The sequence below is a fragment of the Eptesicus fuscus genome, chromosome 2 (assembly GCF_027574615.1).
Source record: "Eptesicus fuscus isolate TK198812 chromosome 2, DD_ASM_mEF_20220401, whole genome shotgun sequence".
Taxonomy (NCBI): Eukaryota; Metazoa; Chordata; class Mammalia; order Chiroptera; family Vespertilionidae; genus Eptesicus; species Eptesicus fuscus.
This window is the reverse complement of record NC_072474.1, coordinates 5,093,722-5,117,319: the sequence shown is the minus strand read 5'-3', so window position 1 is coordinate 5,117,319 and position 23,598 is coordinate 5,093,722. Positions and strand designations below refer to the sequence as shown.

The 23,598-nt window shown below is 41.5% G+C and overlaps 1 pseudogene; it reads right to left on the bottom strand.

The window, feature by feature from the left end:
• LOC103294938 (nascent polypeptide-associated complex subunit alpha-like) overlaps positions 1 to 23,598 on the bottom strand; it is a 51,926-nt pseudogene that overhangs the window by 3,139 nt on the left and 25,189 nt on the right.

Below are 23,598 nucleotides of genomic sequence, written 5' to 3'. Positions count from 1 at the left end.
GTGGACTGCTCCCATTATTTCCTAGAACAAAATTAAAAACAGCCTGCAAAATTCATCCTAAGCAGTTTTCATACAGTCTTCTGGAGTTTGAGAAATGTTTACAAACAGAAATGAAAATGTGCGTGGCCTTTTCATGATTCTCTTCTGAGGAGAATTTACCTTCAAATGAACATTAACCTAAGAAAGTACAATAATAAGACCCAGTTTTTAACAGAGTTCCAGAACTGTTTTTCTGAACTCAGTTTTCCTCTAAATTTTACTACCATGTTCTTAAGTAGAAATAATTTTCACGTATTCAGCCTTTCTCTTATCAATACTGCATTTTAAAAATTAGTTTTACATAGACTATTTGGGAAATTTTGTTATTAAACATATAAACTTCCCTTGTGTCAGCAAAGACATTATACAATATTAAATAGACTGTGTACTTCTAGTCCATCACCTTATCTGAATTCTGCACAAGCAAAGATGAAACAGCATAATCGTGTACTGAAAACTCTCCTTTAGTCAACTATGAGAAAAAGTAGTGTGTCCATTGAGTACAGAGAATTACGGATCAAATATAATTGCATGTAAATCATAGATGTATTTGTAAAGCTTATAAAACCAAGCAACAAATTATCCAATGAAATTGGGAGGCAAATCAGATAGGAATTGGCTTTAAGTGTCCATAGAGAGAAAGAATTATTGAAGATTATATAGGAGAAAAAGGGAGAGGAGAGAGAGAGAGAGAGGAGAGAGAGAAAGGGAGAGAGAAATAGCTTTATTTCAAAATTAGAAGCTCAGTGCATGCAATTTGTGCATGGGTAGCGTTCCTAGCAGCTGCTGGCTGCCATCCGGGGCCTCCCTCCCTCAGCTGGCCTCCCTTCCCCAGCACCTGGCTGCCAACCAGGGCCTTCCTTTGTTCTGTGCCAAACCCTGGTGGTCAGTGCATGTTAAAGCGAGCAATTGAACTCCCAGTCGGTCAAACTCCTGAGGGGATATATATATATATATATATATATACTAGAGGCCCAGTGCATGAAATTTGTACACGGAGGGGGGTTGTCCCTCAGCCCAGCCTGTACCCTCTCCAATCTGGGACCCCTCGAGGGATGTCCAACTTCCCGTTTAGGTCCAATCTTGGAGGGATCGGGCCTAAACGGGCAGTTGGACATCCCTCTCAGAATCCAGGACTGCTGGCTCCCAACTGATTGCCTTCCTGATTGCCCCTAACCGCTTCTGCCTGCCAGCCTGATCACCCCCTACCCACTCCCATGCCAGCCTGATTGATGCTTAACTGCTCCCCTGCCAGCCTGTTTGCCCCCAACTTCCCTCCTCTGCCGGCCTGGTCACGCCTAACTGCCCTCCCCTGCAGGGTTGATCGCCTTCAACTGCCCTCCCTTGCAGGCCTGGTCCCTCTCAATTGCCCTCCCTTGCAGGCCTGGTCCCTCCCAACTGCCCTACCCTGCTGGCCATCTTCTGGTGGCCATCTTGTGTCCACATGGGGGCAGGATCTTTGACCACATGGGGGCATCCATATTGTGTGCTGGAGTGATAGTCAATCTGCATATTAATCTTTTATTAGATAGGATAAAGGCCTGGTGCAGGGGTGGGGGCCAGCTGGTTTGCCCTGAAAAGTGTCCCAGATCAGGGTGGGGGTTCCCTTGGGGCATGTGGGCAGCCTGAGCAAGGGGCCTGTGGTGGTTTTCAGGCCAGCCATGCTCCCTGGCGACCCAAGTGGAGGCCCTGGTATCTGGAATTTATTTACCTTCTACAATTGAAATTTTGTAGCCTGGAGCGGAGCCAAGCCTGCTGCTCCCTCCGTGGCCAGCAGCCATTTCTGTTGGGGTTAATTCACCTTCTATAATTGAAACTTTGTAGCCTGGAGTGGAGGTCTAGGCCAGCCAGGGCAGGTGGAAAGCTTGGCTTCCTCCATCGCTGGGGGCAACCCTGGCCTGCTCTCTCCAGCTCCGTGGCTGACACCATTTCTGTTTGGATTTGTTTACCTTCTATAATTGAAACTTTGTAGCTTGAGTGGAGGCTTAGGCTTAGCAAGGGCAGTCGGAAAGCTTGGCTTCCTCCATTGCCTGGGAAACCTTGCTCTCTGTGGCTGTAGCCATCTTGGTTGGGTTTATTTGCATATCTGCTCCTGATTGGCTGGTGGGTGTGGCTTGTGGGCATGGCTTGTGGGTGTAGTGGAGTTAGGGTCAATTTGCATATTACTCTTTTATTAGGTAGGAGTATATATACTTGAGGCCTGGTGCACAAAATTCGTGCATGGAATTCGTGCAGGGGGTGTGTGTCCCTCAGCCCAGCCTGTACCCTCTCCAATCTGGGACAACCCTCTCACAATCCAGGACTGCTGATTCCAAACCACTTGCCTGCTTGCCTGATTGCCCCTAACCACTTCTGCCTGCCAGCCTGATCACCCCCTACCCACTCCCCTGCCAGCCTGATTGATGCCTAACTGCTCCCTTGCCAGCCCAATTGCCCCTAACTGCCCTCCTCTGCTGGCCTGATCACCCCTGACTGCCCTCTGTTGCCAGCCTGGTCGCCCTTAACTGCCCTCCCCTTTCAGCCTGGTCACCCCCAACTGCCCTCCACTGTAGGCCTGATTGCCCCCAACTGCCCTCCTCTACAGGCCTGGTTCCCCCCCAAACTGTCCTCCCCTGAAGGCTTGGTCACCCCCAACTGCCCTCCCCTGCAGGCCTGGTCCCCCCCAACTGCCCACCCCTTCAGGCCTGGTCCCTCCCAACTGTTTTCCCCTGCTGGCCATCTTGTGTCCACATGGGGGTAGCCATCTTTGACCACATGGCAGTGCCCATCTTGTGTGTTGGAGTAATGGTCATTTTGCATATTACCTTTTTATTATATAGGACTAGAGGCCCAGTGCACGAAATTCGTGCACTGGTGAGGGTGTCCCTCAGCCCAGCTTGCACCCTCTCTAATATGGGACCCCTCGGGGGATTTCCAACTGCAGGTTTAGGCCCGATCCCTGTGGAATCGGGCCTAAACCTGTAGTTGGACATCCCTCTCACAATCCGGGACCGCTGGCTCCTAACCTCTCACCTGCCTGCCTGATTGCCCCCTAACTGCTTCCTTGCTGGCCTGATTGCCCCCTAACTGCTCCTCTGTGGGCCTGATTGCCCCCAAATACACTCCCCTGCTGGCCTGATCACCCCCAAGGCTTTTATTAGTATAGATATGACCCTGCACAAAAAATTTTACTAACCCTGCTTTAAAATAAGGGCTTGACGATTGAATCATTAGGACCAGACACCAAGATTTCCTTTCTTTGAATAGTGGAGGGAATACTTATCTTGTCTTTAAGTTGCCCAGAAATTAAAATGAGATAATGACTTAGAAAAGTATAAAAGCACCATATAAAGACAACTGTCTTTTTAATGAAGTGGTAAAATGAAAAACACTTTTTATTCTCCCCTTCCTTCCTTTACAGCTTTTATTTAAACTTTGAAATTTATAAAAATTTCACTCCAATTTTCATTTCTTTACATTCAACATTATTTTGTATTGGTTTCAGGTTTTATATTGTTACAGAATAGTGGTTAGACAATCATATACTTTACAAAGTGTTCCCCGATATTTCTAGTACCCACCTGGCATCATACCATCATTACAACACTACTGACTATATTCCCTATTTAAGTGACAATGGGTTTACAGGTTCCTTTCAGTCTTTCTTTTGTGTTGCTTGTCCTTCCTTTTCTTTCTCACTTCTTCCCTCATTTTCTTTATATAGTATCTCAATTGGCCATCAAAGCTCAGTGAAGGCACTGGGACATGCTTAATCCATTTTACAGACCAGGAAACTGAGGCCAATTCCAGTTGGCTGTGGAACTTGACTCAGCACACAGGAAGCCCTCAGAGCCATGCTCTTTGCGCTTCCTAAGGGGCAGCGGCCCAGCAAACAGAACAAACCTTCCAGTCAGGCTTCCGAGCCTCTTTCTCAAGCACCTCTTCATTGCGGATGCTCCACATTCTTTCCTCTCCCCCCATTCTTTACTGCCCCCCCTTCTCCGAAGCAGATGGAAGGCTTCCCACTCACTGCCTAGGCATGCTCTGCTATGGGGCAGGGTGTAGCGAGCTTGCTTTTGGGTCAAGGCAGGAGCAGGTGTCACTGCCTCTGAAGTGTGAAGGCTGCCTGAGCATGGCCCATTAGCACTGGGAGCTTCTCTGAATCACGTCAGTCAGTCCAGTACCCTGCAGTGCAGCACCCCTCCATTGAGGTGGCACCACCCCTCAACCCCCGCCTCAGGGGTGAGCGTCCTTGCCCCTCTGCCAGGAGTCCTTCCATGCCCCTTGATCCCTGGCTGGGCCCACCCACGTCTTGGGGGCACTGCAGAACCTCTGTCTCTCTGCAGATGAGGCAGATCCCTGCCCTAGGTCTCTGCAAAGCTATGAATCTGTGGCCAGAGGCCTGGTCTGGGTCTCAGCAACCACATGCCTGCAATGTTCCCAGGGATCCCGGGAGTGGCTGGGCGAGTCCCGCCTCACCTCCCCGGGGTGCCGATCTCCCCAGGGACCCCTGGGAGAGGCTGGATGGGCCTGGCCACGCCCCCTCAGGTTGCCGTTCTCCCCAGGGACCCCCGGGAGAGGCTGGGCGGGCCCGGCCACGCCCCCCCAGGTTGCCGATCTCCCCAGGGACCCCCGGGAGCGGCTAGATGGGCCCGGCCACGCCCCCCCAGGTTGCCGATCTCCCCAGGGACCCCCGGGAGAGGCTGGGCGGGCCTGGCCATGCACCCCCAGGTTGCCAATCTCCCCAGGGACCCCCAGGAGAGGCTGGGCCAGCCCGGCCATGTCCCCGTTTTGCTGATCTACCCAGGGACCACCGGGAGCGACTGGGCAGCCCGGCCTCGCCTCCCCGGAGCGGCGATCTTCCCAGCGACCCCCGGAACTAAGAGGACTGGGCGCCACCATCTTGATCTTCTCAACGGCCGGATAGGCCACCCGGAGTCCCGCCCCCCAGCCTCCCGCTGGCCCAATAATGGGCGTAGCAGAGGTGCGGTCAATTTGCATGTTTCTCTATTATAAGGTAGGATATATACTAGTGGCCTGGGGCACAAAATTCGTGCATGAGGTGGGGGTGTCCCTCAGCCTGACCTGCACCCTTTCCAATCTGGGACCCCTCAGGGGATGTCTGACTGCCGGTTTACACCCGACCCCACAGGTATTGGGTCTAAACCGGCAGTCGGATATCCCTCTCGCATTCAGGGACTGCTGGCTCCTAACTGCTCATCTGCCTTCATGCCTGATCGCCCCCAACTGCTCCCCCTCCCGGCCTTCTCACTCCTAACTGCCCACCCTCCTGGCCTTCTTTCCCCAACTGCCCCCCACTGCTGGCCTGATCACTCCCAACTGCCATCCCCTCCTGGCCTAATTGCCCCTAACTGCCTCTGCCTCGGCCCCAGCCACCATGGCTTTGTCCGGGAGGACATCTAGAAGGTCTCCCAGAAGGTCTCCTGATCTAATTAGCATATTACTCTTTTATTAGTATAGATACAAATGTGATTGAACCATTCCACATGCCAAGCATAGCATTTAAACTCTGAATGTGTTTACTCGGCAAGACTAAGCTATTGATACCTAGCTTCTGGATCCAGAAATAAGAGTCAAGGAAAAAGGATCAAGAAAGGGAACTTTAATGTGTTTGCTTATCTAAATGTAGCTAAGCTTCTACTAAAAAAAAAAACACAAAAGTACCAGTAGAATCTACGCCTTATCATGAAAAATAGATAAAAATAAAATGGACTTGTGTTGTGCTGTTAATTTTTTAAAGCACAGAAGTTTGTCCTTTCATGCAATTTTAGGATCCTATAGAATTATTCTTCATTAAATGTATGAAGACATTGTATAATCTATTTTCATCATTAGACCAGAGGGTTAACATCATCTCAAGAAAAGCTGTAGTAACTCAAGTGCAATTTTTATGTGATGCACTCAAAGAAATAATTGTAATGAATAAGACATCACCATTAAAACTAGAGGGCATTTTCAAATGAATAATGGCTTAACAGGAAAATGGAATTAAATCTCAGACAAAATGAGACAAAAATAATTTGACAGCATTGTTAATATACAGTTAGTTCATTTTTTCATTCCACTTAATTTATCATAGTCCACACAGTAAAAATAAGTCTGATGCAATGGAAGTCTTATGATAAGCACAGCTACTCTGATTACTCTCAGTTCACTTCAGATTTTCCCATAGAGAAAACTACCCCCAGGCACTTAAATCATCCTAGTTAATGATTACCACAAAGGCAAGGTACTTTATATGAAAAAGGTATTGAATTGAAAAACCTAGTCATATATATAACCACAGACAAATGAGAACTTTTCAAATTTTAGTGTTTATGTAAAATGAGAAATCCTGGAGACCAGATAGAAATATAAAATCTAAAATTCTTTATTAAAGTAGTTTACTTTCTTTTTTATTAAATTTATTAAGTTGACACTGGTTAAAATTATACAGGTGCACAGTTTTACAACACATCATCTATACACTGTATTGTGTCTTCACCACCCCAAGTCAAGTCTCCTTCTATCACTATTTATCCCCTTTATACTCTCTTCCACCTCCCCCCCACTCTACCACCAGGTAGTTTACTTTCTTAAAAACATACTTTTTAAAGGCAAAATTGAATTTTCTCTCTTTAACCAGATTCTTTGCTACCTGGGGGATAGATCAATTTTAAATTTTTGACCTAAATAACAGTTTAAACCCCTGCTGTTTATAGTGCTAGTTATAATTTAATAAATTCCCTTTATAAACAAAAGTAAGATAGGTGTGCACAGTATGGCATTAATGGTTGAAATTTAAAACAAACTGTCACTAAATCTCTTTATATTCCAACTATCATATTGTTCTACAAATCCTTGAATTATTCTGTTAAACTCTACTCACTATTTTAAAAAAAATTATTCTAGGTGAGAAAAAATATAGAATCCAGTGTGTTAGAGAAACATGTGAAAATTCAGAACCCTTAGATATATTTCCCCAGAACTTTCAAAATCTTCACCTTTATCTATTATCCTTTTAAAAACTGAATGTTGCTGCCCCTCTGGCATGGCTCAGTGGTTGAGCATCGACCTTTGTACTAGGAGATTATGGTTCAACTAGCGTTCCCATTGCAGGAAAAATCCTGCAATAGGATTTCCTGCTGCACTCTACCCCGCCTCCGCTCCGCCCTTGTCACCCGCCCCGCCTTCTCCTCCAGCCTGCCTGCTTTTCCCTTCGCCCCTGGCCCTGACTTAGCTCCTCCCTTCTCCTCCTCCCCGGCTTGCTTGCTTCTTTGAAGCTTTACTCCCTTTTGCAGCTCTTGGCTTCTTTGGATGCTGTATTGATATGCAAATTAGCCACCATCTTTGTTGGGGGTAATTTGCATACTCACCATGATTGGTTGGTGGGCGTGGCTTGGCTGGTGGGCATGGCTTGGGTGTAGCGAAGGTGCGGTCAATTTGCATATTTGTCTATTATTAGATTAGATTCCCAGTCATGGCACATGCCCAGGTTGCAGGCTTGATTCCCAGTGTGGGGCGTGCAGGAGGCAGCCAATCAATGATTCTCTCTCATCATTGATGTTTCTATCTTCCTCTTCCTCTCTCTTTCTCTCTGAAATCAATAAAAATATATTAAAAACAAAAAAATGAATGTTGGATTTTTTGATAAATCTTAATAAAATATTTATCCTAATAATATTTGAAAAATATTATGTAATAACATACTAATTAAACTAATTCTTTGTCATTCTAAAATAACTTTGTTTTAAACACCTTGTCCTAGAGAGAATATTCTTGAGTACTAATGTTAATTGAGAGCTCTCTTTAAATAGCTCTTTGTTAATTTACTATAAAAATTATATATGGTGAAAAAATATTTAAAGCATGAATTCATTTATTTTTGTCTGCCCTACTGTCCTTTTATACCCTATCACCTTTATGCAGTATTCATTGTCTTAGAATGGAGCTGTCATAGCCAAAACAAAGAACAAATAAGTAAAATTATAGACTAAAATTAATATACCAAAATCTAGGTATGACACAAATAAAACTGGAATAATACTTGCTAAAGAGTTGCATGTTGTTTTTGTTTTTTCCCATTCAAGATGATACAGAAATTTCCTGGAAAGTGTTGATCTACAAAGGTAGATATTAATGCTGATCTCTAAAGAATATCAGCATTAGAATTTATACACTAATCCTTTTCTGAGTCAAATATTTGGTGTGGGGATTAAAGAAAAAAAGAGCTGTGACAAAATCTCAAGTAAGTCTGGAGTTATGAGAGCACAGGGACCAATTACTTTTTTCCCAAATAAGTTCCAGATTTTTTTTTCAGCCTTTTAGAGAATTCCCATGCCCAAAAGGTGAGGAACAATGAGTTGGAAATGCCTGAAGGACTCCAGGAATCTCATCCTGAGGGTAACCTCACAGAGACCCTGACAGCGAGGTAGATGGAGAGGACAGAGAATGGGGAAGCAGACATCAGCATGCACTGATACCAAAGAACAAGCAGGACTGAGAATAGACAACAAAGGCCAGTGTGGAAGACCTGCTGACTGGAGATAGGAGTAGATAGTAGATAATGATGCAGCAGTGGGTTTCTAATGGAGACTATTGCAATTTAGTACCTGGTATTATTTCCTGATCTCCCGGCCAAGACATTGACACTATGTTGGCCAATTAGAACTTACATACAACCTCAAAGATAAGAGGGTGCATTATTGTTAGTTAATTATTGGGTGTAGCATATTACCATGAATTTAGAATCTAACTTCTATTAGTTTTCAGTTCTCTGGGCCAAAGTATAGAGCACCACACTGATTTGTCTGATCAGGGTATCAGATGGCTGAAATGTTGACAATTTTAGCATCTATGTTCATCAGGGACTTTGGCCTATAATTCTCTTTCTTTGCAGTGTTTTTTATCTGATTTGGGGATTAGGGTAATTCTGGCCTCATAGAAAGAGCTTGTGAGTATTCCTTCCTCTTGAATGTTCTGGAATAGTTTGAGGAGGATTGGTGTTAGTTCTTCTTTGAATGTTTGGTAAAACTCCCCTGTGAAGTGATCTGGACCAGGGCTTTTGTTTGCTTGGAGTTTTTATTTATTTATTTATTTATTTATTTATTTATTACTGCTTCAATTTCATCAGTAGTTATCAGCCTATTTGGGTTTTCTGATTCTTCCTGATTGAGTTTTAGAAGATTTTATTTTCTTAGAAATATGTCCTTTTGGTCAAGTTGTCCAATTTTTTGGAATAGAATTGTTCATAGTATTTTTTACAATCAATTGTATCTTTGTAGGGTCAGTTGTTACTTCACCTCTTTTGTTTTTGATTTTGTTTATTTGGTTCCTCTCTCTTGCTTCTTGGTAAGTCTGGCAAAAGGTTCATCAGTCTTGTTTATCCTTTCAAAGAACCAGCTCTTGGTTTCATTGATCTTTTGTGTTTTTGTTTTGTCTCAATATCATTTATTTCCAGTCTGATCTTTATTATTTCCTTTCTTCTACTGATCTGGACTTTTCTTGTTGCTCTCTTTCTAATTCTTTAAGTTGTAGGGTTAGATAACTTATTACAAGTTTTCCCAGGTAAGCCTGTAATGCTTATGAACTTCCCTCTCAGGATTGCTTTCACTGTGTCCCATAGATTTTGGATTGCTGTCTTTTAATTGTAATTTTTGTTCAAGATGTTTTTTATTTCTTCTTTGATCTCTTTTGTAACCCATTCATTGTTTAATAGCATGCAATTTAGCCTCCATGTGTTTTATTGTTTTTTTTATTGCTTTTATTGTAGTTGGTTTATAATTTAATGCCATTGTGATTTGAGAAGATGCTTGCAAATCAGATCCAGCAATACATTAGAAAGATCATACACCATGATCAAGTGGGATTTATTCCATTGATGTGAGGCTGGTACAATATTCATAAATCAATAAATGTGATTCATCACATAAACAAACTGAAAGATAAAACCACATGATCATATCAATTGATGGAGAAAAGCTATTCAACAAAATCCCTTTTTTGATAAAAACTCTCAGCAAAGTGGGAATAGAGGTATCATACTTCAACATAATAAAAGCTTTATCTGATAAACCTACAGCCAACATCATACTCAATGGGCAAAAACTAAAACCATTTCCCCTATGAACAGGAACAAAACAGGGATGCTCACTTTCACCACTCCTTTTCAACATACTACTGGAAGTGCTAAACATAGTGATCAGACAAGAAGAAGAAATAAAATGCATTCAAATTGGATAGGAGGAAGTAAAACTGTCATTATTCGCAGACAACATGATATTGTACATAGAAAACCCTAAAGACTCCATCAAAAAACTACTAGACCTAATAAATGAATTTGGCAATGTAGCAAGATATAAAATTAACATCCAGAAATCTATGGCATTTTTATACACCATAATAAACTCTCAGAAAGGGAAACTAAAAAACAATCCCATTTACCATTGCAACAAAAAAATTAAGATACTTAGGAATAAACTTAACTAAGGAGGCAAAAGATCAGTAATCTGAAAACTGCAGGATGTTGGAAAAAAGAGAGGAAGATATAAACAAGTGGAAGAATATATCATGTTTCATGGATTGGTAGAATCAACATCATTAAAATGTCCATACTACTCAAAGCAATCTATAGATTCAAAAATGCAATTCCTATTAAAATACCAGTGGCATATTTCACAGACCTAGAACAAATATTCCAAAAATAGATGGAATCAAAAAAGATCCCAAATAACTGTGGCAATCTTGAGAAAGAAGAACAAAGTTGGAGGGATTACAATACCAGATATCAAGTGATACTACAGAGGGCTGAAATGAAAGAGTCTGCCAGGCTGTGTTGTCTTGGAGGCTCAGGAAAAATCTGTTTCCAAGCTCATTGGCAGAATTCAGTTCCTTTAGCCTATCGGACTGAGAGCCTTAGGTCCTCCAAGCCAAACAGGCCATTCTCAGATCTTAGAGACTACTGGCATTCCTTGCCATGTAGTTCTTTCCATCTTTAATGCAATTCATGAAGAAACTCCATCACATCAAATTCTTCTAACCCTCCAAATCTCTCTAGACCCAGATTTGAAGGGTTTATGCAATTAGTTCAGACTCACCCAGATAACCTCATTTTCTTAAAATCAACTAATTTGGAACCTTAATTATATCTTCAAATTCAATTTACAATAGTAGCTAGATCAAGACTTTATTGAATAATAGAAAGCATGTCAAAAGCAAAGGGCAAGAATCATGAAATATATGTTCAAGTTCTGCCCATCACAGAAAAGGAGGAAAGAATTGTCCTATGAAATCTAGAATTAATTTGAAAGCCCTAACTGACCATGTTTATGTGGAACTTACTAGAATGAAGTTTCTGCTACCACGTGGGAAATAGATCAGGATGTAAATTAATCAATATTGGAAATTTTCTTTTAAAAAACATGCCAGAATTTGTAACCTATGGAAACTATTCCTACACATGTTATGACTATCACTATCCAATAATACTTAAGCTTATATGTAAATTTGGCATCACAACAAGAAACCACGTGTCAAAACTCCTTGAAAATTTTATACAACCCCCACATTATCAGAGAAAACATAGGTACTTGAAATTATATTACTTGGCCATCAGTCTTCTAGCCTTTTCTATCTCTAGCTAATGCTATTCCTATTTCTTTCTGGCATTATTTACATCCTAAAACTTCTTTCACTTAAATCTGGAGCTATCCAATTTTATCTACTTTCCTTAGCTCATGCCTGAGACTGTTGAGTAGGACATCAAGAAATGTCCTGCCGAAACCGGTTTGGCTCAGTGGATAGAGCGTCGGCCTGCGGACTCAAGGGTCCCGGGTTCGATTCCGGTCAAGGGCATGTACCTTGGTTGCGGGCACATCCCCAATAGGGGGTGTGCAAGAGGCAGCTGATCGATGTTTCTCTCTCATCGATGTTTCTAGCTCTCTATCCCTCTCTCTTCCTCTCTGTAAAAAAATCAATAAAATATATTTAAAAAAAAAAAAAAAAAAAAAGAAATGTCCTAGTACATAAATTATAGAGGTTCTAGGATATTAGTTTTCTCTCTCCAACCAATTCACTTACCACCTGGGTGATCAAACGTAGGTGAGATCCAAGTATCAGGGTCAGAAGTGCACCTGTGGAAAATTCCAAGAAGCAGCAGGGTCTGTAAATATTCTTCAAAAGCTAAGGAGGGATAAGAAAGACTAGAAGGTGCTTTGAAGATTACTCTCAATTCCACTTCCTGTAAGAGTGCTCAGATCCTTATAGACCGAAAGGGTTTCACTGTGAAATTGCTGCTTGAAAGAACCCTCCATTTTGACAGGCAGCTGAGAGCCGGAGTTGCCTGAGAATTACCACTCCCCCAACCCCCTGTGAAAATAAAGCAGAAAATTATTGAAGGCCTCTACCCTGACACTACTTTCCTTAGAAAAACAAACAATTAATTTACACTAGTTTTAAATGTGAAAGTACTAAGTTACAAATATAATTAATCTGGTATAGGGCTGTTGCTTTTACCTTACAAAATAAGGAATAAATCAGATGTTCAGTAATGTCTTTCCTTGGTGATAGTTACTCAACTATTTATTACTCCTAATTATCTGTCTCTATACATGATGCCAAGAGCTGGTTCCATGAATAATCAAGATAGATAACCAGTCTCCTTTAGGATTACAGAGGGACTGAATAATTTGAAGAAAGACACTCTTCAATGAGCATCAGGCGCACCAAGCAGTTTCTAAATTTATTCAATTCATACTTTGTTTTTAAAGAAGACTGAACTATTTATTTCTCTCCTATGGGCAAACTCATAAAATAATGGACAAAATGTCTGAGAGAATGAATAAAAATGATGATAGTCCCCAGCAGAATAAATACACCTTTTGCAGAAAGAAAGTTACCGGAGTCACTCTAAGCCCCAAGTGATCCACTGCTGTGAGACAGATCTGAGCTGAGAGCATTGCTAAAAGAACTTGGGTAAATGAGGATTTATATTTATAATGAAATAGCATCCGTAAAGATTGATAATTTTTCAAAATCAGAGGCTCTAGTCTCAAATCCCTAGAAGACACCTCAATTTTCCTAAATGTATTTTGTATCTTTGGGCCACGTTCCACCCTTGGGGGCTTAGAGACTCCTTAGTGATGGTGCTTTAGGTTTGAGCTCTAATGTAGGAAGACAAATGGCCTTCTCAGTATGCACATGGAGGAACATTAAAATTTCTGAACTGCTACTTCAACATTTGTCAGAGAATGCAGCATTTTGTGTTTGTTGATTTTTTTTAATGCTGTCTCACAATTAACACTTCATGCACAGCCACTTTCAAAAAATCATTTGATAATCACTTAACAATAGATGAATATTGACTGTCCTGAGGAATATTGACCAGATCCTGCCCACAGACCTCCTTTTTGTCCCAAAATTCATCTTAGACGTTCCCAGCTCCAGGGCTCCGCTGACACTTGCTCCACAAAATATTTTACAGCTTTCCTAATGTACTCAGATCCTAATTCATAAAACTTTCTCCCAAGGCCTGAATCCAAATGAGCCTCCCTTTTCTCAATTCTAATAGCAGTTTTATCTGCATTATTTAGACAGATGTGGTCCTGCTTTCCCACAAGGCTTGCGACTCTCTTGATAAACCCCTGCTGTATGTTGATTATGGCCAAAGATATCAAATACTAGTCCCAGGAATTTGTAAATGTTACCTTATTTGGATAAAAAGTATTTTTCGAGGTAATGCAGTTAAGGATTTTGAGATGAGGAGATTGCCCTGAATTATCCAGGAGGTCTCCAAATGCCATCACAAGTGTCTTTATAAAAGAGAAACAGAGGGAGATAGCACATGTACACAGAAGAGAAGGTAATGTGAAGACAGAGGTAAAGATTGGAGTGATGTGGCCATAAACGAAGGAATGTCGATAGCCAGAGTCATTGAAAGGAACACAACCCTGCTGACCATAATTTCAATCTTCTGGCCTCCCAGACTATGAGAGGATATATTTCTGTAGCTTTCAGCCCCTTGGTTTGTGGTAACTTGTTACAGTCCATTCATTTTATTTCTTCTATCTACTTTATGTTGATTTCTCATTTAACATTATTGCTTGCCTATATGTTTATTTCTTAATATTTTCATTAATTTTAACCTACCCTTCTATTCTTTCCCTCTTCACTTTTAATCCAGCTATACTTCTTCATGCTATTAATTATCACCTGCTCTCTTAGTTAGGGTAATGCTAGCTGCTAACAGAAATAAACCCCAAAATCTCAGTAATTTCAGATACAATAACTTATTTCTTACATTAACATTCTAGTGTACTTCCAGGCCTTAGGGTTCTGTTCTATTCAATTATTTTGGAACTCCTGATGACAGAAATTTGCTCCTAACTCCATACCTTCAACTGGATATCAACAGCAGGCTAAACGGAAAAGAACATGGAGGATCATGCCTGGCAGTGGGATACATTTATGCTCACAGCCCAGTCAAATGGAAGAAAAGGTAGGAAATGACCTCTAGCCATAAGATTACACATATAAGACTCTCCCATCACTGAACAAGATATCAAACATATATGCCACCAGGTTTCCCATATTTCTCTCATGAAGCAACTCATCAGCCAAACACACATTATTACCTAATATTCAAGAGTACATGCAGAAGGAAAAAGAAAAAAGGAAATTTGTAAATATGCTAGTTATCTTACCTGTTTTTATGATGTGTAATTTTATTTTCTGAAAGTAATCTAAAGTATAATTCCAAATGTTTGCCAACTTGGCCCTTGTCACTTGAAGACTAGCCACATTTTCTGATTAGTTCTGAATGCTTTCTCATGTGCTGTATACTCCATGAAGCAGGGCAAGGCTAAGAAGGCTTAACTAGTTCCAACAGCACTGCTGAGTTCCACACAGCATTAGTTGATGTGATCTTACAATGCCTCTCAAATATTCCATGTAATCCTTTCTAAAAAGTTTTCATGAAAATAATGATAAATCAACTGAAATTTTCTGGTAGATATCCAAAAATAATGTGCATTATTTTATCTGGGGAAATAAAATTACTTAGGAAGAGAAGTAAGAGGTAAAATATACAACACTCCAGGATCACCAAATTTCTTCATGATTCATTTTGCTCCATAGTTTCAGAACGGAGAAAAGGGTTGGAATTAGCAAACTTGCATTATTTAATCCAGTGATACACTGCTGAACAGGATCATAATTCTGTAGCAGCTCAACTATGGTTGAGGATTAGGCTGAGGATTGGGTTAAAAAGGTTGATTAAAACACAAAAAGAAGGACACAGAAGTGAATTGGAATGCATCACAAAGCACCAGCACTACCTTGGGTTTTATGAGATATTTTTTTAGCTGGTCCTTGCTAAATGGGGAGGTATTTTAGTGTCACTATAATTTACATTTAATGGAAGTTTTGATGCATAATTTACCACTTAAAAATTTCTACTTAACTCTGCTTTTTAAAATATTTTTAATTGATTTCTTTTCAATCTTTACTGTTGACAGTATTACAGGTGTACACCCCTGTTATTCCCCATTTCCCTTCTTCACCCAGATCCCACCCTGCCCCAGGCCTTCACCACCCTATTGTCTGTGTCCATGGGTAACATATATCTATACTTATAAAAGGGTAATATGCTAATTAGACTGGGTCTACTGGTCATCTTCCAGATGTCCGACTTCCTTCCAGACAAAGCCATGGTGGTGGGGCAAAATCAGAGGCAGTTAGGGGCGATCAGGCCAGCAGGGGAGGTCAGTTGCGCGACCAGGCCAGCAGGGGAGGGCAGTTGGGGGCGAGGTCAGGCTGGCAGGGGAGGGCAGTTGGGGGTGAGGTCAGGCTGGCAGGGGAGGGCAGTTGGGGGCAAGATCAGGCCAACAGGGGAGGGCAGTTGGGGATGACCAGGCCGGCAGGGGAGGGCAGTTGTGGGTGAACTGGCCTGCAGGGGAGGGCAGTTGGGGGAGACCATCCCTGCAGGGGAGGGCAGCTGTGGGCAACAAGGCTGTCAGGGGAGGGCCATTGGGGGCAACCAGGCTGGCAGGGGAGGGCAGTTGAGGGTGACAAGGCCAGAAGGGGAGGGCAGTTGGAGGGACCAGGCCAGCAAGGGAGGGCAATTGGGAGTGACAGGCCAGCAGGGGAGGGCAGTTGGGGACATTAGGCAGGCAGGCAGGTGAGTAATTAGGAGCCAGTGGTCCCAGATTATGACAGGGATGTCCAACTGCCGGTTTAGGCCTGATCACTGTGTAGGCCTAAACCAGCATTCAGACATCCCCTGAGGGGTCCTGGATTGGAGAGGGTGCTGGCCCAGCTGAGGGACACCCCCCTCCATGCACAAATTTCATGCACTGGGCCTCTAGTATGCATATAAGTTCTTCAGTTAATATCTCCCCCAACACACACTTCCCTCTGAGATTTGTCAGTCTGTGCCATATTTCCATGCCTCTAGTTCTATTTTATTCAATAGTTTTATTTTGTTCTTTAGTTCCTTGTTCATTTATTTTGACCTTTAGATTCAATTGTCGATAGATATGTATTTATTGCCATTTTATTGTTCATATTCCTCCTCCTCCTCCTCCTCTTCTCCTCCTCCTCCTCCTCCTTCTCCTCCTTCTTCCTCCTCTCCTCTTCTTCTTCTTCTTCTTCTTCTTCTTCTTCTTCTTCTTCTTCTTCTTCTTCCTCAATAAGACCATTCAACATGTCATATAATACTAGTACTGGTTTGGTGGTGAGAAACTCCTTTAGCTTTTACTTGTCTGTGAAACTGTTTATTTGACCTTTAATTCTAAATGATAACTTTTCTGGGTAGAGTCATCTTGTCTGTAGATCCTTGCTATTCATTACTTTGAATATTTCTTGCCAATCCCTTCTGACCTACAAAGTTTCTTTTGGGAAATCAGCTGATAGTCACATCGGCACTCCCATGTAGGTAATGAACTGCTTTTCTCTTGCTGCTTTTAAGATTCTCTCTTTGTCTTTAACCTTTGGCATTTTAATTATGATGTGTCTTGGTGTGGGCCTCTTTGGGCTCCTCTTATTTGTGAGTCTCTGAACTTCCTAGATTTGTAAGTCTATTTCTTTCACCAGTTAGGGTGAGTTTTCTGATTATTTCTTCAGATAGGTTTTCAATTTCTTTCTCCTTCTCTTCTTTTTCCTGTACCCCCATATGCGAATGTTGGTACTTTTGATGTTGTCTCAGAGGCTCCTTACACTATCTTCATATTTTTGTATTATTTTTTCTTTTTGCTCTTACGATTGGGTGTTTTTGTATCCTGGTATTCCAAATCGCTAATTTGATTCTAGGAGTCCTCTATTCAACTGTTGATTCCTTGTAAATTATTATTCATTTCATTTAGTATAGCTTTCATTTCTGACTGGTCCTTTTTATGTCTTTGATATTCTCATTAATTTCCTTGAAATTCCCATTAAGTTCCTTGAGCAACCTTATAACCATTATTTTGAACTCTGTATCTAGTAGTTTATTTACTTCCATTTCATATAGTTTCCTTTTCTGGAGATTTCTTCTGTTCTTTCATTTGTGACATGTTTGTTTGTTGTTGTTGTTTCTGTCTCTGCATTTTGGCTGCTTCCATGTGTTTGTTTCTATGTGTTAGTAAAGCTGGGATGTCTCCTGGAATTGGTCGAGTGGCCTTGTGTTGTAAGTGTCCTGGAAGGCCCAGTGGCTCAGCCTCCCCCATCACCTGAGCTGGGCACTCTAGGTGTGTCCCTGTGTGGGCTGTGTGCACTGTCCTGTTGTATATGAGCCTTGGTTGCTGTTGGTGTCACTGGGAGGAATTGACCCCCAGCCCAATTGGTTGTGAGGACCAGCTGTGACTATAGTGGAAGAGCTGCTGTGCAGAAGTTGCCCCTATGGAATAGGACTTGCTTCAGTGGGGCTTTGTTGCTCACTGAGTCGGCCCCTTGAGTGTGTTGCTTATGGATGTGGTAGAGATGTAATCTGGCGTGGTCTGAAGCTGTCCACCAGGTGCACAGGCTCTGGGGCCCCAGGAAGTGCAAAGTCAACTACTGCCTGTGCTCTGCCTGAGACCACCTGGCATGAGCTACAGAGTGACCTATAGATGGCTGCTACTTGTGTTGGGTTCGGAGGTGCCAGGGGAGGCCAAGCTGTGAACCTTGGCAGGCTGCTACTAGTGCTGGGCCTGGGGCCACTTATTGAGAGGTATGGGGCACACTGAATCCATCTGCTCATTGTTTCAGAGATATTAGGAAAGTCCAAAGCTTGAACCAAAACAGACCACTCGTATGGAAAAGATACTGCAAACAGCTTGGGTGGGGCTTCAAATTGGGTGGGGCAGGATCTCAGGGAATCACCAGGGTGAGGCAAATAGTATGGACCAGGTTGATGGAGACTCAGATATGATGCCCGCCAGTCAGCTCTTTGCGGGGGAGACTCAGCACCCTTGTCTGGGAGAAAGCTGCCCTGATTTCCTGCCCTGATGCTACACAACTCAGTTCCTCTCCATATGTCCCTGGATTCCCCCAAGCTGCCTCTCTAGTCCTGGAGTGAGTCCAAGTAAGTTCATGCATGTGCCCTTTAAGGTTAACTTTCTGGGTCTCCAGCAGCTTCGTGTGACTCAGACACAGTTCCTGTTGATGTTTATAGCTGGAAGTTAAGAGTACTTCTCTTCCCAGCACTGGGACCCTAGGCTGGGGGCCTGGTGTGGGGCTGGGGCCACTTGCTCCTCATGGAAGGCCTCCTCCCAATTAATAACTTGCCACACGTGGGTGTCTGACTAGCCTGTTCCATGCCTCTGCCCCTCCTACTAGTCTCAATATGCTTTCTTCTTTAATTCTCTAGTTGTAAGACTTCCATTCAGCCAGATATCAGGTGGGTCTGAATGATGGTTGTTCTGTATTTTAGTTGTAATTTTGATGTGGCTGTGGGAGGATGTGAGTACCAGTGTTTCCTTATGCTGCCATCTTGGTTCATCCTCCAAATAGTTGATTTTTAGAGAAAGAGGAAGGGAGAGGGAAAGAGAGAGAAACCTTGATGTGAGAGCCCGGCATGGATTGGCTGCCTTCTGCATGCCCCTATTGGGGATCAAGCCCACAATCCAGGCCTGTGCCCTGATTGGGAATCCAACCAGCTACCTTTTGATGCACTGGAGTATGCCCAACCACCTGAGCCTCACCAGCCAATGCTACTTAACTTTACCTTTTTAGAATATGTTTTCCTCTGTACTTTTTCCTTTAATTAGCACTGAATTCCCATTCTTCTTTTTCTCAGTGCTGTCTCATATTGTCTAAGTAGTGGGGATTTTATTTTTATTTCCAGAATTCTATGGTCCTCACCAAGAGTCAACTACAACTTGCACCTGTCTTGCTTCTAAACCTAAGTTTGTTCATAGGCTAGTTGGTGTATCCTGCATTAAGGCAATCCATAGACTTTTAGAATAGGTACTCATCTTTTTAAACATATTATTATAGCTTAAATTAGAAAATAGAGCTTCCTTTTGTGTGAAATAGAGTATAAGGCAGGTTTATTCTGAACCCCATCTATAAATTCATTATTAAAGTGCTGGAAGAAACTCAGGATACCAGCTTCATCTTAACAGATTCATGGCATGAGTCAAAGCTGCAATGTCACTGTTACCACCAGAAGACAAATTTTATGTGAATGCCATGTAAGTAAAAATTAGTATCTGGTATTAAACAAGTAATATCATAAGTTTATTTTAAGATTTTTAAATAACTGGAATGAGATTATAATAATATAATGTAATTCATATGAGGAAATCAAAACACACAAAATACATTTTTGTTACTTTGCCATATGATAAGTGAATCTATATTGGCCCATAGATCTCTTAGCCACATTTATATTTATCCTCAAGAGTTGTTATCAAGGGATCGAAATGCCAGCTGTAGGGAAAATGCAGCCCATATTAAAAGTTTCAGTGAAAAAACAAACTGTTTTCATTCCATTAAAGAACATATAAATCAATAAGGTTTGAGAACAGAATACAGTCAAAGGCAATCAAATACTTTTTTAAACTTTGTGTTAAAATAATTTGACATAGAATATTTACAAAAATAATACAAGGAATTCTCATACATCTTACTAAAGTCCCCAAATGTTAATATTTTAACACGTAGTTTCTTTCTCTCTCCATCCTTATTTATTTACCCCTTTCTCTCTCTCTCTCTCTCTCTCTCTCTCTCTCTCTCTCTCTCTCTCTATATATATATATATATATATATATATATATATATATATATTTACATACATATATATATTTACATACATATATATATATTTACATACATATTACTTGCTTTTTTTCTGAATAAGTAGAGAATAAGTTGAAGATACAATATGCCTTATCCTTAAATGATTCAGTATGTCTTTCCTAAAAATAAGGACATTTTTTAACATAATCACAGTTAAAATTATCAATCAGAAAATGAACTACAACCTAATCTAGATCTGTATTCTAATTTACCAATATCCCATTTGGGTCCTTCATAGCAAAATAAACTTTTTTTGTTCTGATCCAAAATCTAATTCAAGATCAAATGTGGCATTTAGTTGTAATGTATTTTTGGTGAAGTCCAGAAGGTTCCTCAGTTTTTTTATTCTTTCAGGGTGCTGACATTTTTCAAGATACAGGTCAGTGTAATGTCTCTATATTTGGATTGTGTGATGTTCCTCATGATTACATACAGTTTATGCCTTTGGGGAAATAGTATCAACAAGTGTGTGCACTTTCCATCATATTAGGTGATACATGAATATGTATATCTGTCCTATTACTGGTGATATTAATTTAAATTAATTGGTTAAGATAGAGTCATAGGCTTTCTTCATTTAAAAATTATTCATTTTACCTTTGCAATTATAAGTATCTGTGGAAGATATTTTGAGACTATGCATGCATCCTGTTTCTCATCACATTTTTACTTTCTAGCCTTAGCATCTATTAATGATTCTGCCTAAAAATATTGGCTATTGCCAAATGGCATTTTTCTTATCCCTTCATTCCTCCAAATCTTGCTATGTCAAAAAGTAAAAATGTGCTTTAAAAGGGGTGGAAAACATCAATATAATGGAAGAGCCAGCAAGAAATGGCCTTCACTAGTCCATCTGGGACAATTTAATGACAGCAAGAGACTATAACTGATGGCTTGGGGATGCCCTGAGTCTAGGCAGAGATAGATAAATATATAGATAGATGATAGATAGACTCTTCCTTAGAGTAGAAGGCAATTCTACTCCTTTCCAGACATTTACCTGTTAACAAGATTAATATTAAAAATTTTGAAAGAACATAATTTAAAAATTAATTAATTTGTAACTGAAAAAATACCGTTTGAAGTAATAACATTCTAGCCCATCAATGTTTATCAGATAGCATTCAACAATTAGTGAGATTGGTATTACCAAGTGCTGATAAGAGAAGTGCTGGTAAAATGAAGACTCATTTGAAAGAACAATGCTAATTTGATTTGAAAGAACAATAGTGATTTGAAAGAACAATGCTAAAATCAGTACTGATTTGAAAGAACAATGCTAAAATCTTTCTAAATAGCAATTTTGTAGTATGCATCAAAATTTAAATAAATGCAACTCTCTGACATAGCAATTCCATTTAAAATAATAAAATATACAACTAAATAATTATGTTTAATTTTTATTATAGCATCATTAGTTATAAAAAATAGCAAACTGAATATTTGCCAATAGAATTAGAATGTTAGGCAGTTGAAAAGGTAATGATTTATCTCTGATTTAGAAAAAATTTTATAACAAACTGCTACATGAATTACTCAAATTTTAAAATATGTAAGTGTGATTATTTCATTGTGTGCATGCATATACTTACATACCTATACTAGTATGCATACATTCTTATATACACACTATCCTGGTCTGTTCTTCTATGAATTGGAGATAATAATAGGAACTACCTCACAGCTCACAGAGTTGTTAAGAAGATAAATTAATAGCATCTGAGCATAGTATCTGAAACATAAAATTTAACTGTTATTTTAACAATATTATCTTATTTTAATTAATTTAATTTTACTTAATTACATTTTTTAATATTGATCATTGATATATATTTTTTAATTAGTTAATGTTTACTTAAATGTCCATAACATGTAACACCATGTCAATAATTGCACACATTTAAATTTTACATGGGGAAGTTACATTTTAATCTGCTTTATATTGTGTCAAGGGGTCTCCAAAGTTAGAGAGAGGACTTGGGCTTATGAAGGTATTAAAAAGCACCATTTGTCTCCATCCTCAGTCAGAGTCAGTCTCTCTCCACTTCTATGCATCTAAAACCAGTTGTAGCATCTTCCTTTTTTGTTTTGTTAAAACCCTCTTTGCAAGCATCTCCATTTGCTAATTCTACAAGGGACTTTCATTCTTATTTTTATTATTCTACAGGCTCAGTGCATTTACCTAACTTGTTTGAGGCACTCTGATTGATAAATTATAATTATTATTCATAGCTAATATTTCATTTTTTTAAAAAAATTCTTTATTGATTAAGGTGTCACATATTTGTCTTCATCCCCCCATTCCCATCCCACACCCCTCCCCAAGGATGCGCCCACCCCCCTGTTGTCCTTAACCATTGGTTAGGCTTGTATGCATGCACACAAGTCCTTTGGTTGATCTCTCCCCTCTACCCCCACCTTCCCCTACCCTCCCTCTGAGGGCCGACAGTCCGATCGATGCCTCCTTGTTGCTGGGTCTGTTCTTGTTCATCAGTCTATGTTGTTCATCATTTCCCCTAGATGAGTGAGATCATGTGTTACTAGAAATATACTTATAAGAACTGAATGTGAGACAAGCAATAATGGTTATGCTGACAGGCAAATGAATCAGTGTGTAGTGAGTTTCTTTCTGGACCAACAGTTCTTTTGAGACCCAATTTCAATGTCACACAGTTCCTTATGTGTACATGTCGGCACTGACTTTTCAGCTCTGGATGGTGGACAAATGGTGGTAATGCAGGTCCGATTCCCTCTGGTTTGGTCTCGCCCAGATGCAGGGGCGCGGCTTCACCCAGACTCAGGGATGCACGGCCTTATCTGGACCTGGGACCCAGCATCACCCAGGCCCCAGGGCATGTGGTCTCACCCAGACCCAGGTGTGTGCGGCCTCACCCGCTCCTGGGATCCAGCCTCACCCGGATCCAGGGGCGTGTGGCCTCACCTGGACCCAGGGGCGCATGGCCTCTCCCGGACCCAGGGGCGTGGCCTCACCTGGACCCGGGACCCAGCCTCACCTGGATCCAGGGGTGCATGGCCTCACCTGGACCCGGGATCCAGCTTTACCCGGACCCAGGACCCAGCCTCACCTGGATCCAGGGGCGCACAGCCTCACCTGGACCTGAGATCCAGCTTCACCTGGACCCAGGACCCAGCCTCACCCGGATCCAGGGGTGCACGGCCTCACCCGGACCCGGGATACAGCTTCACCCTGACCCAGGGGCGCGTGGCCTCACCTAGACCCCAGGGCGTGTGGCCTCTCCCGGACCTGGGGCGCACAGCCTCGCCCGGATCCAGGGGCGCGCGGCCTCACCCAGACCCGGGACCCAG